Source organism: Podarcis tiliguerta (assembly GCF_965153285.1).
Source record: "Podarcis tiliguerta genome assembly, chromosome: 7".
NCBI lineage: Eukaryota > Metazoa > Chordata > Lepidosauria > Squamata > Lacertidae > Podarcis > Podarcis tiliguerta.
Genome location: NC_139540.1, coordinates 46,098,735 through 46,123,330, shown reverse-complemented (window position 1 = coordinate 46,123,330; position 24,596 = coordinate 46,098,735). Strand labels below are relative to the sequence as shown.

General features: G+C 40.6%; 1 protein-coding gene across 8 annotated transcripts in view; it reads left to right on the top strand.

The window, feature by feature from the left end:
• Window positions 1–24,596, top strand: part of DLGAP1 (DLG associated protein 1) — a 286,294-nt gene that overhangs the window by 93,090 nt on the left and 168,608 nt on the right. For all 8 annotated transcript variants that reach the window (XM_083450106.1, XM_083450100.1, XM_083450104.1 and 5 more), the window contains one exon: window positions 5,398–5,504. The gene's annotated coding sequence lies outside the window, so the exon portion shown is untranslated. The remainder of the gene's footprint in view (window positions 1–5,397; window positions 5,505–24,596) is intronic.

Sequence of the window (24,596 nt, the reverse complement as noted above, 5' to 3'; positions counted from 1 at the left end):
GACGCCTTCCGACCTGAGGGGCTCATCTTCCAGCGTCATATCTTTTATATGCCTGTTGTCTTTGTCCATGGAGTTTTCTTGGCAAGGATACTGGAGTGGCTTGCCGGTTCCTGCTCCAGGTGGATCACGTTTGGTCAAAACTCTCCACTATGACCTGTCCATCTTGGGTGCCCTGCTCGGCATAGTTCATAGCTTCTCTGAGTTCTTCAAGCCCCTTCGTCACGGCAAGGCAGTGATCCATGAAGGGGAGTATTGGCTTAGGCATTTCCAATCTATATCTGACTTCTGGCCTGCTTTGCTGGAAGTCTGCTAAGGTAAACCCAAAGGGGGAGCCCTGCCTACGTGAACCGACTCGAGCATCCCCTGGGTTCCCTGGGGTCGTGGCATGGCCCTAGCCCCTCTGTGGGCTTCAGACAAGATCCAGACCCCCGGATTCCTTTAACGGAATACCATAGAGCATGGAGGGGCAGGTGATGGCCGCACGTCCCCTCCCTCCCACCTCTATTCCAATGCCTAACCGCCAAACCTTACAAAATTATGATGATTGCTGAGAGGTAGGTGAAAACCAAGTGGCCAAATGCCAGTCTGCCAAATGGAAAAAATTACTACCTGACCCCCATTTCAAAACAGGCGACCGAATGAAGTTCAAAGCAAGGCCAATAGCGAAACCTGAAAAAAGGGGTGGGAGGGCGGGAGAACCACAGCGCGAGGCAAAAGGGAATGAAATGGCGTCGCACCGGGGTTTAAATTGTCCCAGCCATGCCCTCAAGCCTCCTGATTGGGTTCTCGGTGCTGTGACGTGACTGGGACACCTCGCTGTGATACGGGACATTGTCCCGCCCATGCCGAGGTGGGAGGAAGTGTGCCCGGGAGGCCAGCACGCCACATGCCCCCGCTGTGAGGTGGAAGTGACTTCTAGGATGAACATGTGAATAGTTCAGTCTTGTGATTAAGGTCGCAACATTTGTGTTCAATCTGTGCTGGTTCATTTGTAGTATTTTTATTCTCAAATCAGCACAGATTTAGTGGACAAGCATTTTTAGTCATAATATCGTTCCCCAACCGCATGGTCTCTTTTTGCAGAGGGGACAATAAGGCTGACATTCCCAAGACTACTTGCAACTGTGATACAACATTAATCTAAATAACCAGAATAAGCAACCATTCTATATTGTTGTTTTGTTTTGGTTTAATTATTGGGTTATTGTTTTGTTGTTTTGGTTTAATTATTTACTTGTGTTTTGCCCTGTATTTTATCCTGTGAACTGCTCTGGGATTTCTTGATGAAGGGGAGTATATAAATTATTATTATTATCACCATCACCATTATCATCATCATCATCACCACCAGTGGACCAGTTGGACATTGCTGTGACTTTGTATTCTAAAAATATCACAAAGCATAAAATTAAAACTATTTTCTAGGATTTCCCATTAATGTTATTCGACCTCATACTAGATTAAATAAATGATAGATTGAATGAAAACTCGCCTGCCATAATTTGAGCATACTGACTAAAACTTGATCTATGATGTATGTTATGATTTTTTTGGAAGAGAACACCAGGACATTCACTTCATGTTCCCAAATGCTAAAACTGTCTATCCACCTGCTCCTGGCAATCCTGAAGAAGATAAACAGCTTGTTAGGGTAATGAAATCCATAAATGTTTTCTTACAGGAAATTAGTTTTAGAGGCACATGTATTCAGTGTGAGCCATGCTATTTCCTTTCAAGTTGGAATGTTGAGAATTGGCTTAGCATGATTCATACAGAGTAATAGATGACATGTGCTTGGTGGTCTTATGGATGAGGAAAGTGGCTTACAGCAGAAGGTTTTGCTGAACTCTGCCTTGCTGAATACTGCAGTATACTGGGATGGAGAGTGGAAGGGGCACCGCAGTGTGGTCAGTGTGGTGCAAACATGCCCGCGGAGCCAATCCGCTGCTCCTGCTGGCACATTTGCATTGCACTGACCTCACCATTGCTGTGCCCCTCCCCCATCCATCCCACTGCTGCACCAGCCCAACCAGATAGAAATAAAAAGACTGCTGCAGCCCCATCCCGCCATCGACTGCTGCATGTGACTCACTGGGCTCCTCATCCCAATTATACCCCCATTCTTTCCAGCCACCATATCCTCCCTACCACAACCTAACTTAAGATTATCCATTGCATTGCCAATGCACCATTTTGTTGTATGGTTATTTTTGCCATGCGTTGTTTTTTTACCCCTAACTTTCTGGTGTGTTTTTTCCAACCAACTTTTAAACTGAAAAAAGAATAATAAATCCTAACAGTCTAATGCAGTTTGTTTATCTGTGCGATTTTACCTTTCAGCCATAATTGAAAGGAAGCTTTTAGCTCTAGGATGAAAGACGTGAATACCAAACCCATTCTGTAACGAGAGGAATTCTTGTTACTTCCCCTGCGATTCACCCCAGGAAGAGACTGGAGAGGACTTTGGGCTCGTGGCTGCTCATTCACTTCCTCTCCCAGGCTCTGCGGCCCTCTCCTTGCTCTTCTCACCAAAAAGTGCACTGGAGAATTTTATAATACTTTGAATATGGCATGTCACCTTTCTTGAGGAGATTAACCAATTGTTAACTCTGTATGACAGCTCCACAAGGCTACAGAGAGAAATATCTGTGCTCACAGAAAGAAGGTACATTATTAAAAGTTTGTATACTTCCTGGCTGAGGAATCAATATGCTGTTTCATTTTCTCATTGAAATCACTCATAGTGGCAGCCAGCATGCAGGCTCTACCAACAGCTATCCATGAAATGAAGTTTAAATAAAGTTGCCATATCAGTATTGCTCCGCTGGACCCTCTTTGTTTTGCACAAATAAAGTAAACCCATTAAAGGTAGTTGACATGAGTAACTTACATCCATTAATATCAATGGGTCTACTCTGAGTAAAGCATATTTGGCTGCACCCAACTGTCACTAAGCCCTTTTCTTCCATTGATGTGTGACAAACCAGAGACATGTCAATTGCTGTTACATGGGTAAAATTTATTTTAATGGCAGAAGAGGGTTAGAATGGGTTTTATTAATTAATTTTCTTCTGGGTTGCATATTGAATGGCTTTTATATGAATTGTGAAGCACTTTCAGACAAAGGTTGTGTGTGCGCATTGTGGCAAAGGGATGATGCGAAAGAATAATTATTGTCGGTGTAAAAATAGTAGCCTAATAATTACGTGAACCATAATACTCTGTTGTTGACTTTAAGGATATTCAAATGGGTGTAAGTAAATTATAGTATTAAAGGATGCAAGTTTGTGCTGTGAGTCATGCTGACCAACAGAGTTTAAATTCAGTTGGCTAGCAGAATAAGTAATTGCCTGACTATGGTTTAAAGAGCTATTCTGGTCATATTAATTATAGAGAAGAAAAACTGAATATGTGTGTTTTTAAGGTAAAGAGGTATGTGGGTGTAGAGAAATATGACTGCGTGAGTACAGCAGCAAGGAGACAGAATGTGATTTTTCAGTACATTATTGTGGGATTTAATACGAAAATCTGAACGCTTTGGAAAAAAGAATTCTGAAATAGCATGTTATAATTCTGCAACCTTGTGCAGTACGGCAGTTTATTACAGGGACATATACCGGAATTGTTTGGGTATTTGTAACACTTTCTTAACTCACTGTGTATGGGAGGCAGATGAGTGGTATTTTTTTATAGCAGAGGAGAAGTTGATGGGGGAAACACTTCTGTAAAAAACCTTATTGCCATTTGCTCTGATACAATGGTAAAATGTGGGTTTTCCCAGAGAAACAACAAAAACAAAACCTATCGGACATGGAGCTTTAAAGCCCAGATCTGTGTCTAGAAATGCAGCACAAAAGGAAGACTAGATGAGCCCTATGTTGGGCAGAGAAATGACAGGGAAAGAGGCTGCTTAGGACTTTCCCTTTCCACATTTGTCCCCTCAAAATCATCTTGCACTAGCTGAGGTTTTCCCCCCTCTCTGCAGAAGAAATGGTATGGAAGCCCCATGCAGTTTTTTTTTTTTGGGGGGGGGGGAGGTTTTAGTAGGAACAGTTTAAAGGCACACTGTCCCACTGCTCTTGCACTCCCATTCACAACTTTAAGTGTTGCTTTTCAGCAGCAAGAGGGAATGTCAGGTATCTGCATGAGTAGTTTATCTCTAAATTTATGGGATCAGTCTTTTCTGAGATTGGAAACTTTCAGTTTCCATCTGAAAACATGAGTAACTTATGCAGGCTAGTTAACACAAAAATAAATGGGTCAGATATGCTGATGGTATATCTCTGGTAATGCATATGCTTTTGACCTGATTTATACTACAGTAGATGCTCAGGTTGCGAACGTGATCTGTGCGGGAGGCACATTTGCAACCCACAGCATTCAGAACCTGCAGTGCTACATCTGTGCACACGCGGGTCGTGATTCGGCGCTTCTGCACATGTGCAAAGTGTTATTTAGCACTTCTGCGCATGCGCGAGTGCTGAAACCTGGAAGTAACCCGTTCTGGTACTTCCGGGTTCGGCGCGGTGCGCAACCTGAAATCGCACAACCTGAAGCGTCTGTAACCCGAGGTATGACAGTATTGGTGAACTACAGAAGTTCAGTTTCACTGCCACTTGTATTCAAGGATCGTGATGCATTAATATTTTCTCTAGGTGATTATGGCTATGCATTGATCCTTAACTGTTATCAGTAGAGAAAGGAAGAGATGATATACAGGTGCCTTTTTAGGAATTAAAAGTAAGTGATTAGAACAACAGGTAAATAGCAGTATGTCAGTTGTAGCCCTTTGGGCTCCAGAATGCTACCAAAACAATACAAAGTAAATAACATACCTTGATAGCACAAGTGTTGTAAAAACTCATGTTTGGACAACAGTACACTTGCTCTTCTTCTGTATCGTTCCGCAGCACATTTCAATTGATTTTTAACTTGATCCTATTAAACACCTTTCTTTAGCTGCTTACAGCAGAAGTTTTAGAATCAGCACCTGCAGAATGCTTGTCTTTTCCAGAGCTCTCGCCATACTCCTTTTAGAATATGGTTCACCTTGCATTCAGATTTCACTTATGCTTCCCACGCTGTTGGTGCTTAAATCCTCCTAGGCAGGTGCAAATTGTTTGGGCCTTTTTTGCGTGGTGACAATTTGCTTTCCTCCAATCAAGAAAAAAGAACCACGCTGGATTTAAGCCTAAGGACAATTACATTATGCAACACTATCAACATTTAACTCCCCGCCCCCTTTCCCAGGTCATATGAAGTTGCTGTATGTGGAAGTACTGCCGTCAAAATTCCCCACTGCCATTTAAGGCTGAATGAGACAAGTTGGAAAGATGGCTGGTTCCGACGTTGCTTATAGGCTAGTAGCATTAATTGTTACATTTGGTTGCATTTCAGAACAGCCAAGAATCAAACATCACAAGTGACATTCTGCACTGAGAACTGCACACCATTTTCATCTCCTAAACACGCAACAAGTGAAAATGGGAAACTGACTACTGGAGGTATGGTTTCTTTTATTTATTTCACTGCATACGTTTGTTCAGAAATTTGACAGAAGATGTCTAGCGAACATGCTCTCATCAAGGCCAGAAGGACTCTAGCTCCAGCTTCATTCAGCACCTGGCTAAGACATGCCTTGCATCTTATGAACATGGAGTGATTGATGATCACATTCCACAACCACCTGGTCTGGTTTCATGATGTTGTTTTTAGTTGCTGCAGGCACATTTATAATGTAATCATGCCTAGTCTAAAGGTTACATTTATTGGCATTTGATAGTTTCTCATTATTATTCATCGTGGATCATCCCTAGATGTGATCAATGTTTGATGTTTCTTATTCTTTGAGCCTGTTTGTGGTTTTGTGATGTTAACACATTACTGCGGCTTATGGCATTGCACTGGCCTGGCATTCATTGCACCAAATCCGAAGCATCTATTTTCCTGCACAGCAGCATGTAAGCTCATAAAACGTAATTCTTTGGATTTGCTTTTAATGCACCTATACAAATTATGTCCCTGAAGAGGCAACAGCATTTAATTTTATATGCATTATAGGCTCCCTTCAGCCAATAAAAACATCCGCATTAGATCTGTGTGGTGTTTTATTTCACCTTGGGGATTTCCTTTGGTAGACAATGAGCTGCGTTCATCAAAGGCACCGTTTGACAGTCTCGGGAGCATTCTTAATGCTAATTATTTTACCTTGCTGCCTAACAAGGTCCAATAGATTTTCTTAATTGACGGCAAAGGTATCCTTATATCAGAAGGACTGATGGTGCAGATTATGAGTAGTGTTGTTTTAAATGCAGAAATAAAAACCTAAGCCTCCAGTAATGAATAATTTAGGTTAGTGTTGGACATAGCGTGAACCTCTTAGTTCTAAAGGCTGGAGAAAATGTAGCTTGTCAGAGGGATGGCAGCAAAACCCTCCTCCCTGTGGTGCTTGATCTCCTCTTGCTTATAATGTTGGAGGTTATTCCATAATCAGGCTGGCTATCATATTGTCAGCCTCCCTGTCATTCCAGTGTCTACCGAATATGCGTATTCTAGTGCTTACCGAGTATGCACATGTGTGGGTTGATCTCCACATGGTAAGTAATTCTAAATGTCACAGGCCAGATAAGAATCAGTTGCCATGGGGAGACCATTTTCAGCAGCAGCTGCACATGGCAACTGAAAAGTGTGTTCCAGCCTTTGAAAAATATTCATGATCAGGAATCTTGCACAGTACAGATTAGGAATGTGCAGCAACTACCTTATTCCTCTTGTATCCATAGTGTGTGGAAGCAGCTGATCAGTTGCAGTTTCTCTCTGTGTCATTTTGATTCTATTTGTTATTTCGTTGCAGATCTGATCTCTTAAATCTGAATCTCTATTTTGTCCCCACTATTTAAAAATGGCAACACATTTTCAAAAGGGTGGATGTCTCCATTAGAAGTATAAGGATGCCAAATTCCAGGCAGATCCATCTCCAGGGTTTTTTGGGCAGCAAACTTTTAAAATTGTTTTTCTTTAAAGAAAAAGTCTCTATTTTTAATTTTCTGCCAGAATTGGATATAAACTGGCCAAATCTCAGAAATATAAGGTTAAGACAGATAAGTATCCAGTCTTTTTCAGTACCATCATAAAACACACATATATACCTGAGGTGCTATGAGCAGTCCACATAATGATGCTTTTGATGGCATAGCAAGACAAAACAAGTTCTTGGGTTATTCTCAGGCAATCTACTACAGGCAGTTTTGTCAAATTATTGAAAAAAATCTATTTAAACTAAGTAAAGAGAGCAGGGTGTAATCTACACACATGTTAAAAAGGTTGTAAATATGCTTTTTAAAAAAAAAAATCACTATGAAAAATGCATTAAATTTGCTCTAGCCCACAGTCCCCATCTAATGTCACAATTGTATATTGCACTTTACAATACATTCAAAACATTTTATTTGCAGATGTATAGCTGAGTCACAGGATTTTTTCCTAGATAAGGGAGTTGGTTTTGCTATCAAAAAATAGGTTTGCTTTCACTTTGTTGCTTGTATATTGACTGAAAACAAGATGCAATGGATGTGTTTAGCTCTGTATGAGGGAGAGTGGTTACTGGGGAATGGTTTCAAACGTATATGTGAGGCTGGTTGTGTTTTCTTTTTGTCTGCTACTGTGGATGTGCGGTTTTATTGGTTTTCATGATGAAATTTAATGGGGGGGAGTATTGCTTTATAGTTTGAAATAATGCTTTTGTTTTCTGACTTCTTAGCCACTATGAGTTCATCAGAAAGGAGGCAAGATATAAGTTTTTAAAATAAGTAAATACAAACTTCCATAGTTAAGTATAAATCAGGAATACATTTAATAAAATTATTATGGAAGCAGATTTTGAAACACAAATTCTGTGTTGCAAAATGAAATTGGATATACAGTATTTTGAAATGAATTTTATTACCACTGATAGGTGGATTTAGCTGTGGGCTATTTGATCAGAAAGGAAGAACAGGATAAATAATGGCATAACCCTGACCTCACTGTTCTGACACATCTTGGATTCAGGGTTTGCTTTCAGAAACCATCTTGGAGTTACCTCAATTACAAAAGGAGAAAGGTGGGTTTTTCTGTTTATAAGAGTTTAGCTTCAGTCCATCACCCATGCAGTGCTAAAGCTCTTTGTGGGTAGCTACTGCTGGTGATCTCATACTCATTCCCGGTCCATATATATCATGGGTAGGCAAACTAAGGCCTAGGGGCTGGATCCAGCCCATTCGCCTTCTAAATCTGGCCCGTGGATGGTCCAGGAATCAGCATGTGTTTACATGAGTAGAATGTGTGCTTTTATTTAAAATGCACCTCTGGGTTATTTGTGGGGCATAGGAATTCATTCATTTTTTTCCTTCATAATATAGTCCAGCCCCCCACAAGGTCTGAGGGACAGTGGACTGGCCCCCTGCTGAAAAAGTTTGCTGACCCCTGATATGTATATGGATGTCTTCAAAGCCCTTGTGATTCTGACTCCAGCAGTATTCAAGTCTTGTAGGTTTTCCTTGAAAAAGCTTCTCTGATAACTGAGACCTGCTCTTCACTTACTACCAGACTATATGTTTTAGAAGGCATTCTGTGCAGAAGATGTCCCTTCACCATTGCACTTAGGAGACAATGACAATGGGTGCTTATAGAGTATTCAGACACATGCTGGAAGCACCCATTGTCAACTTCCTCACTTCAGATGGATTCAGAAGGAAGCTGTTTGCTGGAGAGCCAAAGAACATATATTTTGGACTAACCGTAAACTGTGCTAAAGGCAGTCATGGTGAAGATTATTGGGCCAACATAGTATTTTGTAGACAGCTTCTTTCTGGCTATACCGAGACATGCTTCCTTCTCTGGAATTGGTGCATTCACTCTATAATGTTGCCACTGAACAGGCAGGGAATGGTATCCCTTTTAACAAGCGGTCATTGGTTCTGGATTAATTGGACTCAGTTGTTGGTTTTTTGTTCACTCTGTTTTCCAGTTCATATTGCCCTTCATGCCACCTGGGAAAGAAATACACAGTAAAGCGGCTGTCCTTGCTTCAGACACATGTAGTATAGGTAACCACCAGCAAGAATGATGGGAACATGAATGGCTTTCCTACTGCCTAAGCTTCACGTGCAAAGTCATACTGCTATACTATGCACATGCACTCTGGGTCCTTAGAGAACAGCAGCTACTAGATTGTATTGAACTGTAAATTTCAAGGAAGGGTCAAATCAGTCATAGACAATTTTGAGAAAGGCGGGTAACTGCCTAGAAAATAGGAGAGACCCTTAATTTTGTCACTCTTCTGGAAATTGCCTTAACTCTGAAGTCATGTTGATGTTTGTTGATCTGCTATCATGAAAACTGCATTAGCTCTCTGGAGGCACACATCAGTCTAAATGTTTGTCATTGTATATAATGATTAAAGAGCTCTCTGAGGTCTGTAAGCTCAAATAAGTATATGATTTTATGTAAGTGTTAAAAGAGAAATCTGTGCCATTGTTCAAAAGCAGCTGCCAGACCTAAAGTTCACGCAAAAACCCTTTCAAGATCGTGTAAAGTTGCACTGATGTGGCAGCTGCTAATTTGGTTCTCTGTAAAGAATCTTTCCCATCTGTTCACCGAAGATTTTGAAAGATTCCTTTTTCTTTGCCTGTCATTGCTTTCCCCCCTTCCTTTGCTCATATTTCCTCTCAAATTATTTATATATCATAGTCAGGATTTTAAAAATGACTGCCCATTTTGTATCCTTGCATTGTTTATTTTATAGTTTGATTACAGAACTTTAATCATAGTCTGTAGTTCACAGTTACACATGTGCAACTGTTCCTCAGATTGTTTGGAATCCCACACATGCCAGTCAATTAATGGACTTTGTAAGTGGTTGTTTGTGCTTGCTCATTTGTCCTCTGTGGCTTGTTCTTCTGTTACTTTACTCTCAGCTCTCTTTCATCTTTGGAAAGCATGGGTGCTTGTGCATTAGCCATATTCTGTGGTATTCAGAGGGGAAAAACCAGATTTTGAAAAGCTAAACAGCTCAATGAAGGATACAAAGCTTGGGGAAATAAAGAGGTGTTGGTAGACAGGTGAGCCTCTTTGGGGAGAGCATTCGAAAGCTGGGGTGCCACCACTGGAAAGGCCCTTTTTCCACTCCCTTGTAGACTCTATTCTCAAATGTGGTGAAAAACATAAAGATACCCACTGCTGCCTTGGCCCACATCCTGAACTCCTCTGCAAGCAGGATTCACCATCCACTTTGGTAGAGGTAAATATTTTCCCCGTCTCTTAGCATGTGCAGGATTGTTCCTTCTACTGTAATGAATGGGGAAGCTCTTCAGGGTTGAAGAGCTTTGCATGCCCATCAGAATATTCATGCCTGCAATAAGGCATTGGATAAAGTCAAATATCTTTAGTGAAATCCTTGCAGAGCCCAGTATTTTAAATTCATTATATAAATTAATTGTGACTTCTGATACCCTAGCTGCTCTGTTCTGGATATTTTGCAATTCTGATTGTACAAGGCATCTGCTTGACAAACAAGCTCCTTTCCTGAATTGCCGGGGCTCTGACATTGCTGCAGCGGCTATTTGTCATCCTAAAGAACCATACATCACCATCAGAAGGAAAATTATCCTGACGAGATTGCTGCAGTTTTCATTGTTACGGTGTAGCTGCTTTCCATGGGCCATCAATTCCAGCAAAGAGATGTAGCAGCATGTATTTGAAGCAAATTGTTACTGACACCTGCTTGTGTGTCTTATAAAAAGTTGGAGCCCGCAATCGACTGCTAAAAGGCCACTGGGTGTACGTAATTCTGAATGGAAGAAAATGAATGTGGTTAACTTGTTCCCATGAAAATTGGTTTTAATATGGCATATAGGGGTAAAGTATAGAGTCCGAACTCTACCTTCAAAACTTACATTTATGTAATTGTTGGGAGGGGGGCAGTAAGAGGATATAATAACTGGAAGGAGACTGCAGAAAACCACCTGCGTGGATTTAAAATTAGATGTATTCTTATATCACTTTCAGTGCAGCTTAATCTAGTAATTGGTACTCTTGTCTTCTGAAGCCCTATGAATGGGTATAATAGCCTTGTGCTGGCATCCATAGCCTTGTACTGGAATTCAGAAGCAACCTTGCCCAGCACTGTCAGGCAGTATGGTGGTGGCAGCAGCCAGTTCCTGCCACATGTAACAGAGCCACTGGCACAGTAGGAAGAAGATAAGTGTCATTCCAGGGCATCCTGCCTTTTGGGATGTGGACAACTCCTCTATTTCATCTTCCTTGTGAGCTTTTTGGGGAGGCGAGGGTGGTGGTGGTTCTGCTTTTAATCCCAGGTAAAGGCTGCAGCTAGAGTGCAACAAACCACTGTTTGTAATTGAAAGGTGTTTGTAATTGAAGTGCCAGAATATAGCTCGTTATTAGTGACCTTTTAGCCCTAGTACTAAATTAGACCCCTTCAGTCAAATTCTTCAAGACAGCCCAGCGATCCTTCCCTTTTTTTATAGAGATGGCATAACAAATGGATCAGTTTAGTCCTGCAGCCACACTTACAGTGTCACTTTGTATGTAATACGTGATGGCACCAATTGATTAGATTTCTTAAATGATCATGAAAAGTGCTAACCTCTTACAAGGGCATTGGCTTCAAGGGTGTTCTGGAGGAGGGAGGAAGAAGGATTTTGACAGCCTACTGTTAGTACTAGTCTAGTTTAGCAGCCAACTAGGCACAACACTTTTGAAAGCTAACTAGGCTATTAATTTATGTTTTTTTAAGGGAGGACAGCAGTGTTTTCTGACAGCAGTGTTATTTTGACGTTAAGCATAACCTTGTTTTATATATTATTTGCTTTTACTATACAGTATCTTTTGAGAGAAAATATTCTTTGCAATTTCTATCTAATCAACATTCTCGGAGAATTCATAGCAATAATATCTTTCTGTGCACTCATTTTTGACTAAGCAAAAAGTGACTCAAATATTACCTCGATTTTCTAAATGTTTTGTTTTCATTTCATGTGGAAGAGAGCACAAATGAAATGGCAAATTATTTCTTCTTTTTAAACTTTGCTCCTACTGTGCAAATAACAGTTTGACCAAATACCTAGTACGAGATGAAATTATCTGGTTTCCTATTATATTGAATTATCTATTCAAACATTGAGACAACATTTGGATGGCAAAAGGTATTTCATTACCCCATCTTATTATTCTTCTCTTGTCTTCCAGCTGTTTTATCTCAGCTCCTTAGGATGAAGACAGATATAGCATTTTAAGTGTGCACACACTTGCTGCATTCTGAAGTGTTTGTTTTCAGGTTGTGAATGTGGGTTCAAGTAGCTTTCACGACACTTGAAATCATATGCCTTCACAGTTAAGATTCCAAAAGCTCTTTGTAATAGGGCTGTATTTTGTGATAATAAGTTTCTTCATAATTATTTCTATATTATTCCTGATATTCTCAGTATTCTTCCTAAGATTTGTTGAACAGATTGAATTCTCTGTGTTGCATCATTATCAACTGTTAATTGAATTTAACCTGGAACCTGAGGCAAGAAGGGCTTTCATAAGTGCAATTCTATTTTTGCTGATGGAAGGGGTAAAGGAGAGAGAAACCGCTGCTGCATTGATGGAATGGTTGCCATTTTCCATGCATGTTCAGTCTGGGAAGTGAGAAAACTAAACCAGAAATTTCAAAATGGTGTAAACATGACAGGCATACACCAGGCATCCCTGGGAACACTGTCACTGTCTACCAGACAGAAACTGTACCAGTGTACATCCAAGGCCAAGGAATCAACACACACAGTCAGGTTGGCAAGAGATCATTCTATAACATACACAAATCAAACACAAGCATATCATAATATTTCCAAGCTGTGACTATGGATCTGAGGGGTGGGGTGGGGACCTGATTAAATATGGTGAATTAATGGTGGTGACAGGAGGTGGCCAGTGGCTTGTTGGGACAGCCCCATGGTTGTCACGGCAGTCATAAAGTCCTGAGACACCCCAGACACCTTGGCATGGATTCTGAAGTCCCCCAGAACCAGCAGTCTGGGAGTCATCAACACCGCCTACAAAACCAGCTCTGTCAGCTAAGGCATTGAGACTGCTGGGCAGTGAGTCAAGTCAAGGTGCAGGAGATCAGGACAGCAAACACATCAGTAGTTTAACATATTGACTGGCTGTCATGGCCAGTAGTAAACACATATACAGCTTTTATTGTTCTTTGGTTTATCTGTTTACAGTGAAGACAAGAATCTCCTTCTAACAATCAATGACACCCTTTGATAGACTGTTACAATTTAATAGGGCACTTTTTTGCAGGCATGGTGCATTCTTTATGACAGTTGTTAAGATAAATGCCAACGAAACAAGTAGAATTGTTTTGTCAGCATTATTTAAATGTAGAGGATGCTGTAAGAGCCTCTTGGTAACAAAAATGCATTTTAATAAGCAGTTGTTTGATTCCAGACCTGACAAAACATGCACTCTTTGTTTATTGTAGGAGAGCAGTGGCAGAACACTAGTTTGAATAAGATTCTCATTTCCATTAGAAGTGTTCTGGCAGTTATGACCTTCTTTTAAATCTATCAAGAAGGTCTAGGGGGCAGACGTATACCTTTTTCTGGAAACTGATGTTCTGCTATGATTTAAACATTTTTTGCACAACATGAGATATTGTACTTGCCTCCAAATATATATATCTCCTCATTCATTTTGACTTATATACTGTGGATGGCATCCGATATTGTACAAAGAAAGGGCAGTGTGCAACAGATCTTTCCCTTCTCCTCCTTCCCCATGCAGGTCCCTGTTGCTTTAAAAGCCTCTGCAGAAGATCAGGAGGACCTAGCAAATATTGCATGTTGGGTCATATGGGGTTGTAGGGGGAGGGGGGCAATGGCCTGAAACTGGATGGCCCTGGATGGTCCTCTGCCTGATTTCAGGACATTCCACCCCACTACCTGTTGTCCTGAGTGACACAGTTCACAGGGTTTGTTAGGACGTTCCAACCTTCTGGAGATGCTTTTTGAGGGCTGTTGGGGGAGGAGGAGGGGGGGATTAATTGCACATGCTAGCCTTCCACTCACACAGTGTTGAATACATATATAATTTAGAAGAGAAGTTTGCTCTTATCAGCTCTTACCTTAAAGTTCTTGCAGAACATCCAAAATAACGTGCATAATTAGGGATGCAAGTTCTGCAGTTTGCTAATACATTGAAAAGAATTCAATGCAGACAATAGCTAGAAGACTCAAGACTGAAAACATAAAGTCTGAAAACATAAAGTCTGCTAGTGGAAAAGCCCTTAAACAGTTATGGACTTTGGTCCTGAACCCTGGCATTTATCCCATCTTAGAAGAACTTTCTAAACAGTAGCAAGGACATGAAGGATTCTGCTGATGAGAGAACTTTTGCCAAAACCATTTTCTTTCAAAAACATGGTCGGGCTAGACTCAAACCAGAGCCTATAATGTTCTATTATTATACCTCAGATGGTAGCTAAGAGATTATTTGAGTTTTCTTTTATACTTTGAGTTCCTGAACTGAAATAGGATCAGAAAAGGTAGGAAATTTAGTTATTGTTTTTAAATTTTGCTTTTCAGATCTGTTGGGGTAGAACAAAAACATCAGTAGTGTTTCCTGCTGAATTCCAAATATTCCAATAAATGAATGCTTTTATGCAAAAGCATAAAAGAAGGTAAAATAAATAAAGATAATCAAAAATGATTTTTCATTTCTGTTTGAGATGGTTAAATCTTTGATGCTGTGTTTGCTCTATTGGTAGCTTCCGCAAGATGATCTTGACATTGGAATTTCATCCAAACAAGACAGTATGTCACAATCACTTGCAGTAGCATTTTCCCCCAGGCAGTTTTTCTTTGCCTCAGGGTAGAGATTTGTAGTGTCCAGCTGGAACTTGACTGTGAGAAAGTTGTCAGTTAACATCTATTGATAGTTATTTTTACCAGTATACAATAACCTCCTATGCTTTAGTAGGTTCCACCAGGAGCTAGCTTTTGCAACCTGGTATGCTCTTAATTATTTGGAGTGCAAGTCTCATCAGCCCAGTCAGCAGTGGTACTCCAAAATGTATGGATCAGATCTCAGCTGTCCAACCGTTCTTAAATCTGTGCTAAGACTTCCTTGAAAGGTATGGTACAAAGTAATTAGTGATGTGCTTGGCGGTTTCTTTGCTGGTTTTGAAAAGAGTGCTTTCTTGCCAGAAATGTTGAAGCTAAAGCAATAATGTTTTAGTTTAGTTTATAAACAAACAGGTATGATGTAGGCAGGTATGACTGATCATGCATTCTGAATTTTATGTTGATGAAATAGGTGAATTAAGATTGTGCAATGAAAATAAATCAGAAGGTTTACTATAGTCTACATATTTTAGATTGGCATCCAAATTCAAACAGTTTTGAATATTTTCTCTTAAGGGAACAATTGATTTGTCATTCAGATAGGGTTTTGTTTTTCGTTTTTTTAAAAAATAGCATCTTCAAAGTGGGAGCAGACTAGAGTTTTTTTTAAAAAAAACCCTCTAAAAATAAAGTTGCTGCTGCATACATTTAGAGCTTCGGTCTTTCATGGAGGAGATGGAAATGGTGTTAGTTATCCATACCTCACATCATAATCCTATGCTTGTTTACCCCGAAGCAAGTCCTGTTTTGTTCAATGGGGCTTATTCCTGGCATGTTTCTTAAGATCGCAGCATTAGTCACTTCCTGACTAGATAGCACAATATTCTCTACACATTGCTATCTTTTAAAATATTCTGAAAACTTCCAAAGTGCAGTCACCAGATTATTAACTGGGGCATGAAGAATGAAGCATAAAGCTCTAAACTCAATTCGTCTATGCTAGCTGCCTATTCATTTTTCATTTAAAAGTGCTAATGCTAACATTTAAACCTCAAGAATTTTCTCTTCACAGTAGCACTGGAGTAGACATGTCAGAACAAGAGACAGATCTTGTTCACTAGTTGTGGCATGACTGTGGAGTATCTTACCATTGGATGGCTTTTGAAAACATTTTTATTTTGAATGAACTTTCAACATCTAGTTGATTTGTTGTTGTAAGGCAGATGACCAGCATCTGAGGGCCTTACTTATTCATGGCCAGCCCTTTGGGGGCCACAGGGTGTTGGTGTTGCTGAAGTGTAATGGTCAAAGTATAAAAGTAGGTGTGGCCTGATTTTAATTAATTAATTAATTTTGTTCTTTAAAAAGAACACATGGGACAGTGGTACTGAATGGATCAAGAACCACTTGGCATCACAGGGGATGTGCAGAAGTGGTCACTAAAGAAAATTACTATTATTAAAATGTTTAAATGGTCATTAGGAGTTTTAGGGGATGGTGTAAGAAATAGGCTGGTGACACCCAGCTCTGTTTCTCCATAACATCAAAATTAGGTGAGTGTGTGCCAGTTCTGGAGTGGAACCTGGATGCAATTGCGGGCTGGATGAGGGCCAGTTAATTGAGTTTAAATTGAGTGTAAACACTGGCAAGATGAAAGCATTGTAGGTGAGTGGTTCCTGTGTTCAGAAGATTGGCCAGTTTCTTGTTCTGAACTCTGTGCGAAGTTCACAGTTGGGTGGGGTGGGGGACATATTGACCCAGCTTTGTTGTTTGAGGCTCAGGTTACCCAAGTGCCTTTCAGGCTGCGACCATTCTTGAATCAGGAGAGTTTGGCACGGGTAACCTAAAAAGAATAGATCATTGTAATGTGTTCTATGTAGGGTTACCCTTGAGGCTGGTTTGCAGCCTGGTTCTTATCAGGCGTTGACTACTAACAACATATAACATCAGTACTGATGGACCTGCACTGGCTGGCAATACCGTTCATGGTCTTATAGTATAGTTGCACTCCACCCGAGTCTCCCAAGTGGTGCGAGATTCCAGAGGTTCCCAGTGCTTACCCAGGGTTTGTGTTTCCATTTGGAATGAGGCACAGAGGAGACTATGGTGATTTTAGGATATATGATTTATTTACACATGTATACAACCTGAGCCCATGAAAGAGGGGTTTGCAACATTAACACCCTAAGAAAGTCTTGCTTCTCCCATAGCCACAACCTTGGATTCAAGCAGAGATCTGGCATGGCTCCCTTGCTTGCCGCTTTACTTCTAGGTCACCTCTAAAACTCTTTGCTCTAACTTCCGGCTTTATCTGTTGAGGAAGTGGCCCCACCCATTTGCCTTCTCACACCGAGCCCCTTAATACACCTTTGTTCTCCTTACACCCTACTAGGAAGCTAGCCTGGCTTTTTTAAAAAAAATAGAAGCCTTGAGTGGATTTTAACACTTGCTTGATCCAGCAATTAGAAGAGTCTGGCACTCAAGTTAACACCCCAAACTCATAGCAGTATATAAAGTCCTAAACTATCTGGGGCCAGTATGTTTATAAGATCACCTTATTCCTTATACCCGTATCTGACCTTTTGCCTGGTACAGCTCACTGTCCCCAAAAAGAAACTGTGTGTTTGGTGTGTTTGCATGGGTTGTGGAACTCTCTGTGTAATCAGATTAAGCTGGCACCATCTGCAATGAGTTCTAGGTGCCAACTTCAGACTTGTTTCTTTCAGCAAGGCTTCTTACGAAAATTATTTACCATTTTAAATAACCGTCTTGTAAGATGACCCATTCTTTATTTCTGTTTCCTTAATGTGTTTTGCTTTGGTTTCAGTGCTATGTTGTGATTTTAATTGAGGGTTATTTTACCGCCATCGCAGAGGTGAATTTTATCTGAGCTTTGTGGTATAGAAATGAGTATAATAAATAGATGAATAATGTACCAGCCACCTTGTGCATCTTTTCCTACACCTGTTTTCTCTTCAGTAGCTTCTGTGCCATGAAATACCACCATCCCTTCACCACACAATTCCCCCAACAGCACTCATTCACTCAAGCATACAGAGATCCACTACTATAACTTCTTGGGTCCGCTTGAGATACCCTGCCAGAGCTGTTAGCACATCAGAAGCACTGCATCCAGTACACATCTCTACCTTTGCAGCAGCTTAAAGGGCTACACAAAAAAGTAACAAATAAAACCTTTCAGTAAAGAAGGTTCTTCTGACAAAAGAAATTTCAGCAACAGAACATGTTGAAAGGCTGAGAATAAGAGTAGGTTCCCTAATGCTGGCTTTAGAAGTGTATATGCTTGAAGTGCCAATTGTGATATAAGAATTAAATTCTAGTGGGTTTGTGAACCAGAGAAAAGCATGCTGATGGGTTGTTGAGTTTGACCCAGAATCAGGGGCAGTACAGTGAAATGTGGTTTGTTCAGTTTGCTGCAGGTTTCTTTTTAGATTTCAATACCATGAGTAGAAAAAGAAAGCTGTGTTGAGAAGACCTTAAATCTTTTCCTCAGATGTTTTGTCACTTTTGCTCTGTGGGCTCCACAGAAAGCAATCAGGAGTTGTCAATTTTATGTACAGAATGAGCAACTTTGCTTTAACATCCCCTCCGCAAAAAAACCTTATAGGGGAATTTTCCCAAAGTGCAAATGGAAGGGCAGCAGTGTTGGCTACCAGCATTGGTCCACAATGTAAGGCAGGACACTGCTTGCATTGGTAGGTCTCACGTATTTGTGGCACTTGATTTTGGGGGAGATGCCAGTCTCTAGCTGGGAAGGTGTAGAGAGAATGTTCACACAAGCATGTTACTTCAGTTTAACAATCCATTCTTATACTTTTATTTTCTGCTCCTTTACAGAGGAATTAAAGTGAGGCAGGAGCACAACTGTCCACTAAGGACTCACCCCAGGTGTCACTGCTGTAGGAAACAGGACGTAAACATTTTCAGATTTTTAAATCTTTCATAGAAATGAAAGCAATCTGCCCCTGAGCAAACCTTGTTTGCCTTCATTCATTGGAATCTAAATCCTGATCTAGTAGGTACAAAATGTTCTGGAAATTTTGAGGAAGAAGCTTGGTTGCTTGTAGGTTTTGCTCCACTGTATTTTTTTGTTTTGGTCTTTTCAGGAAACACAACTGCATTGAATAACGTTTTTAGATAAATATTTAAAATGCTCAGAGGATTTCCATCAATGAACCTATAACAGATTATTGTAGCCAGAGTCCAGAGATCCATGGGTTTTAGTTGCATATATGAAGTTCCATGCAACTCTTGACTTTCCCTCTTACTTTGTGTGAGTTTGGAAATGCCAGCAAAGTTCTGAGCGTGGCTCAGCAACAAACTTCAGGGACTTGATAGAACCACTCTAGCAAACTCCTGAACCTTATTCCAGTGAATTTAAGGGGCCTTCTGGTTCAGAATTCAGGGGTGGAGGGTATATATGATTTCAGGGGAGCTCAGGAGGTCTTGCCTATGTCTAAAAATTTTCCTCATGTACAATGGGAAATCCTACCCTTCATATCAACTGCCAAAATATTAAACAAAAAGTAAAAGAATGAGGTAGTACATTTGATTTAAAGTAGGGAATCTATTGACCTTTGTGGTGAAGACTGAGAGGAACAGGAGATGGCTGCAGCTGAATGTAAAGGGTGGTATGTCCTGATGTTTGGAAACACTTCAGTAATTGTGGCTTATATTTGAATTTGAATTTATTTCAACTGTTATCCACTGCACTAAGTTCCAGATGTGACAGGAACAGAAACCTTTCCCCCTGTGCTGCAGTCCTGTTTCACATTTCTTCTTCCCTGAAGGTCCTATTCTTCACTGAGATGAAACAATACAGGTAGTCATACTCAAAGTGAGATGCAATGGAATAGGATGCCACCCCACTTCTCTTTATCCTGCTTCTTTTGAGTCTGACCTAACCAATCCGCTTTTCCCTCACCCCACTTCATTGGACACTGCAGGTAGCCATATTTCTCCTCTCCCACTCTACCGCTAATATGAAAGATGGGCAGATGCAGTGGTGATTAAATAAGGAGAATACCTAAATCTGATGCTAAAATGTTTGATTAGAAAGTCTGCTAAAGTATTTAAATAATTGTGTCCCAACTAAATGTATTTTTAATTTCAATTATTTTGGGCCAACACATCTTCAAACTATGGGAGGACAGAGCTTCCAAACTTACATAATTTCATCCAAATGATTCCCACAGTTATCCTTATATTTCATTGAATTTAAATGCTCTGTTACCTAACTGAAATTTCATGCCTGCTTATGATTTTAACTCTTCTCTTTTTCTCTCCCTTTTTGTACCAGCTTACACAGCATTGTACCATTTTTTTATTTCTGTTTCCCGCTGCTTTTATTTCTAACTGAAGTTTTCTTTTCATCTCATTTCTGTTAAGAGTATAGACCTACTTTCCCCACCTCACCCCCCCCCATCCCTCTACCTAAAGTTTCCAAGAAGCAGAAAAATAAGTTTCTGTGAAATTGTACTTGCTTCCTGCTCTACTTCTGCAATCCCTTCCCCATCCAGTTTAATTAAAGAAATAAAAAAAAAAACAGTTTTGTAGGGGGCGGGGATTCTTTGTTTGTTTTAATGCTGACTTTGGGAAAGCATCTTAAAGTAGTTTGTTTTATTTTTTCTTTCAGAGAAAGCAACAAGCCTGTTCAATCTGCTGTGCTCTTTCACCCCCAGGCCAAAGAGCTACTTTTGTGTGCTTCAGTAATTTTGCATAGCACACTGAGAGCCAGCAAATATTAAATAACTTCAGTCACAAATGATTTCATGTGCAAGCAGTTGCTAGTTGCTTCCTATTACCATTTGTGCACTTTACTCTAATGAGCACTGTGCAGTTCTTGATGCATTTGGTACAAAGAGGACCTTTTATAGTATGCCCTATTGTATTTCAACAAAAAGTCTATGGATATTCAAAGACCCATTGACAATAGCTGTTGCTTAATGCTTATGTGATTAAAGCTATAGCTTGTGTTATGTTTCCTTCTCCATATTTCCCACATTTCTATGTGGAACAGCTGGGGAAAGTTCACTTGTTTCCCTGTTTATGGATTGCTTGGATGGCAAAATTAGCTCCAGCTGAGATTTCCAATCTGAATCTTCTGTACCTTCTTGCTGAAAGAGAATAGTCTCATATAAGACTTGGACATTTCACTGAATTAAAAATAATCTCTCAACAGGCTACCAAGACAGCACAGTGCCTGTGCTATTTTCTAAACCCACGGTTTGATATTTCCTGGCTCTGCATGAATTATTGACAGATTAATAGCTAGTCTTCAAAACACACAGCAAAGAGAATTTCAAGACAATATTAAATGAAGAGAAGACAAAAGAGTTGTCTTTGAATAGCTTGTCTTCATTGTATTGCTATTAAGAACTGGAGTGTTTAGCTATTCTGGACACCTTGTAATTGCATGGTCATTCTATATTTTCTGTCTTAGGTAGCAGATGATAGGGGGGAAAGCGGAAAATCTAAAAGTTTAGTCATAAGTTTTTTTCTTCAGAGGGAACCAACTCAACTTGCTCCAACCTATAGCTTAAACTTTATATTGCATGTGAGGAATAGGGAACCTTCCACTAGCAGGTGAAGATCTCCTTATTCCAATAAGGCTTTTGAAAACTGACTGCTTTTCATGAGGGGGCTGGTGCCATGCTGCTTTTGTTGTGCTTTAATTATGTTAATGTTTCATTGTTTTCAATGGCTTTTTTCTGTTTCTGACTGTTCTTATACATCTTATCCAGATGTATGGCAGCCCTGGGATGCGGATGGCACTGAGGGTTAAACCACAGAGCCTAGGACTTGCTGATCAGAAGGTCGGCGGTTCGAATCCCCATGATGGGGTGAGCTCCCGTTGCTCGGTCCCTGCTCCTGCCAACCTAGCCATTCAAAAGCACGTCAAAGTGCAAGTAGATAAATAGGTACCACTCCGGCGGGAAGGTAAATGGCGTTTCCGTGCACTGTTCTGGTTCACCAGAAGTGGCTTAGTCATGCTGGCCACATGACCCGGAAGCTATACGCCGGCTCCCTCGGCCAGTAAAGCGAGATGAGCACCGCAACCCCAGAGTCGGCCACGACTGGACCTAATGGTCAGGGGTCCCTTTACCTTTACCTATGGCAGCCCTACTAAGCCACTTTGAGTCCCTGTCAGGGGAAATGGGGTATTAAGTAATGTAACTACCACCACCACCTCCTGAAGGGCACCCTTCATCAGCAGGGCCAGAGGCAAAAGTGGGCGGAGCTGTGAATGAGAATGCTTTGAAACCTACAGCTAGTTTCTTCACACATTCACAGATCTGTCTCTGTTCTCCACCTAGTAAAAAAAAGAGGCAGTATTATAGATCAAGAGCACATTCAAGCCAGGTGAAAACACCTAAGGAGGTTGCACAACAGGCTGGGTAAGGCATGTGGCCTGGGAAGAGTCTTTAGGGCCAGACAGAAGGACCTAGCCTGAGGTTCCTGATCCTGGCTGCATGTCATCTGATAGACTATAGCTATAACCTATAGACAGTGATCAGCACTTGTTCCAAAGCAGACTACATCTGTTGGGGAGCCACAGCCCAGATTACTGCATAACTAGCTCTGCATACGCAAGTGCCTTGTGTTTCTTGAACAGCAGCTTCCTGTGTTGCAGAGTGAATCACTTTTGAAGCAAGAGGGCTTTCAAAACAGTTTGTGATATAGCACAGGGAGCACCTGATAGTCAAAGAAAAGAAGGAAAAGCACCCAAAATCTCACTGGGCATGCCCAAGCCCTTGAACATGCCTAAAGTAGCTCCTTGGATCCTTGCTGTTGTGTTTGCTGTGCTTAACATCTACTATCCTGAACAGTGGCTAGGTTGATTGACAAAAGATGCTTTCACAGAGGGCCTCTTTGCATTCTCAACAGCCCACCTGCCCCAGAAACCAAATGCCAACTGTACATAGCATATACATTGATTCTCCTCCTATGCACACAATAAATACACTGATTGTATGCTTAACGTGGTCAATGTAAATTGCATAGAAGGAGAATTTTTCTTATGTGAAGGCTCTATACAGCATCATATTTCTTTTTTTTAACCATGCCCCATTATTCTGGTTTTGTGATAAAGAACCAAAACAGGAGCTCGGAAAGATTCCACATGAGGAGCTCCACGTAAAGATTTATCACAATGAAGTTAAGTAAATAAGCTAGCCCTATGAACTTAAGTAAATAAGATAGCCCTTTTGCAACGCGGGTGGCGCTGTGGGTTAAACCACAGAGCCTAGGACTTGCCGATCAGAAGGTCGGCGGTTCGAATCCCTGCAACGGGGTGAGCTCCCGTTGCTCGGTCCCAGCTCCTGCCAACACAGCAGTTTGAAAGCACATCAAAGTGCAGGTAGATAAATAGGTACCGCTCTGGTGGGAAGGTAAACGGCGTTTCTGTGCGCTGCTCTGGTTCACCAGAAGTGGCTTAGTCATGCTGGCCACATGACCCGGAAGCTGTACCCTCGGCCAATAAAGTGAGATGAGTGCCACAACCCCAGAGTCGGTCACGACTGGACCTAATGGTCAGGGGTCCTTTTTATGTGCCTGTTACTCACAGAATTTAGGGTACCGGTATATGTTTCCATTGTTTCTCTTACATTTCAAATAGGTAGATATTTTATTTGAGGGAAAAGTCAGTAATATATTTGAAAGTGTAAACATTATTGTCTAGCATTTCATATTCTGAACCCATAGGAGAAAAAAAGAATAAAATACAGTGTGTATTTTATTTATGAGACAGCCTTATAAGCTATTGAATGTGAATAACTTTACCATAATATGAGGATTGTTTCAGGTATTTGTCTGCTCAGAGCAGTTTCATCATCTCATATTTTAGGCCTTTAAAATAAAAAGCTCCCTTGGTATGCTCTGTGCTATCTTGATGCAGGCATAGGTGTCGCATAAACAAGCGATAATTCAAAGCAACTTTAATAAAATAGGTATGTATTATCCTGTAATAAAAGTCAGTGGTGGACAAGTGCTGATATACAGTTCATTTGGGACTAATTTAATACTGTCATTAAATTTTATTTTGCATTGTTGTCCAACAGAGATTATCTCTGATGCTGATTGGTATCTAATGATGCTGGCATAAATCACCTTGGCTTTATCCTTTGGTAAATTAGGTATCTGAAACTCCAAACAACTATAAGAGAATTGTGGAGGGTTGTGTGTGAGAGAAAGAAAGAGAATTGAATTACTGTTCATGAGGTATAATCTGGAAAGTGGAACACATTTACATATTTTGCAGAGTTGTGGAACAAAAAGATTTCACCACAGTAGAGATATAGGAAAATCTAGTTTGAAGTTTTTGGGTGGCTTTCTACGAATTCCCACTCTTGGCTATGGGCTGGTCTCCAGAGCTTTAGGATAGAGCTTTCAAGGTGGAAGATCAGTAGAAGTTTCTGCTGGTGTGGTGGAGAGAAAGGGCCATATATTCACTATGTTGTACATTGATAAGTGACATGAGTTGATGGCAAAATTAATATTGGTAGTGCTGGAGAAGGAAGACTTAAAGATAAAATAAAAGCTAAATACAATATTTTTTGCTCTATAAGACTCACTTTTCCCCTCCTGAAAAGTAAGGGGAAATGTGTGTGCATCTTATGGAGCGAATGCAGGCTGCGCAGCTATCCCAGAAGCCAGAACAGCCAGAGGGATCGCTGCATTCGCTGCACA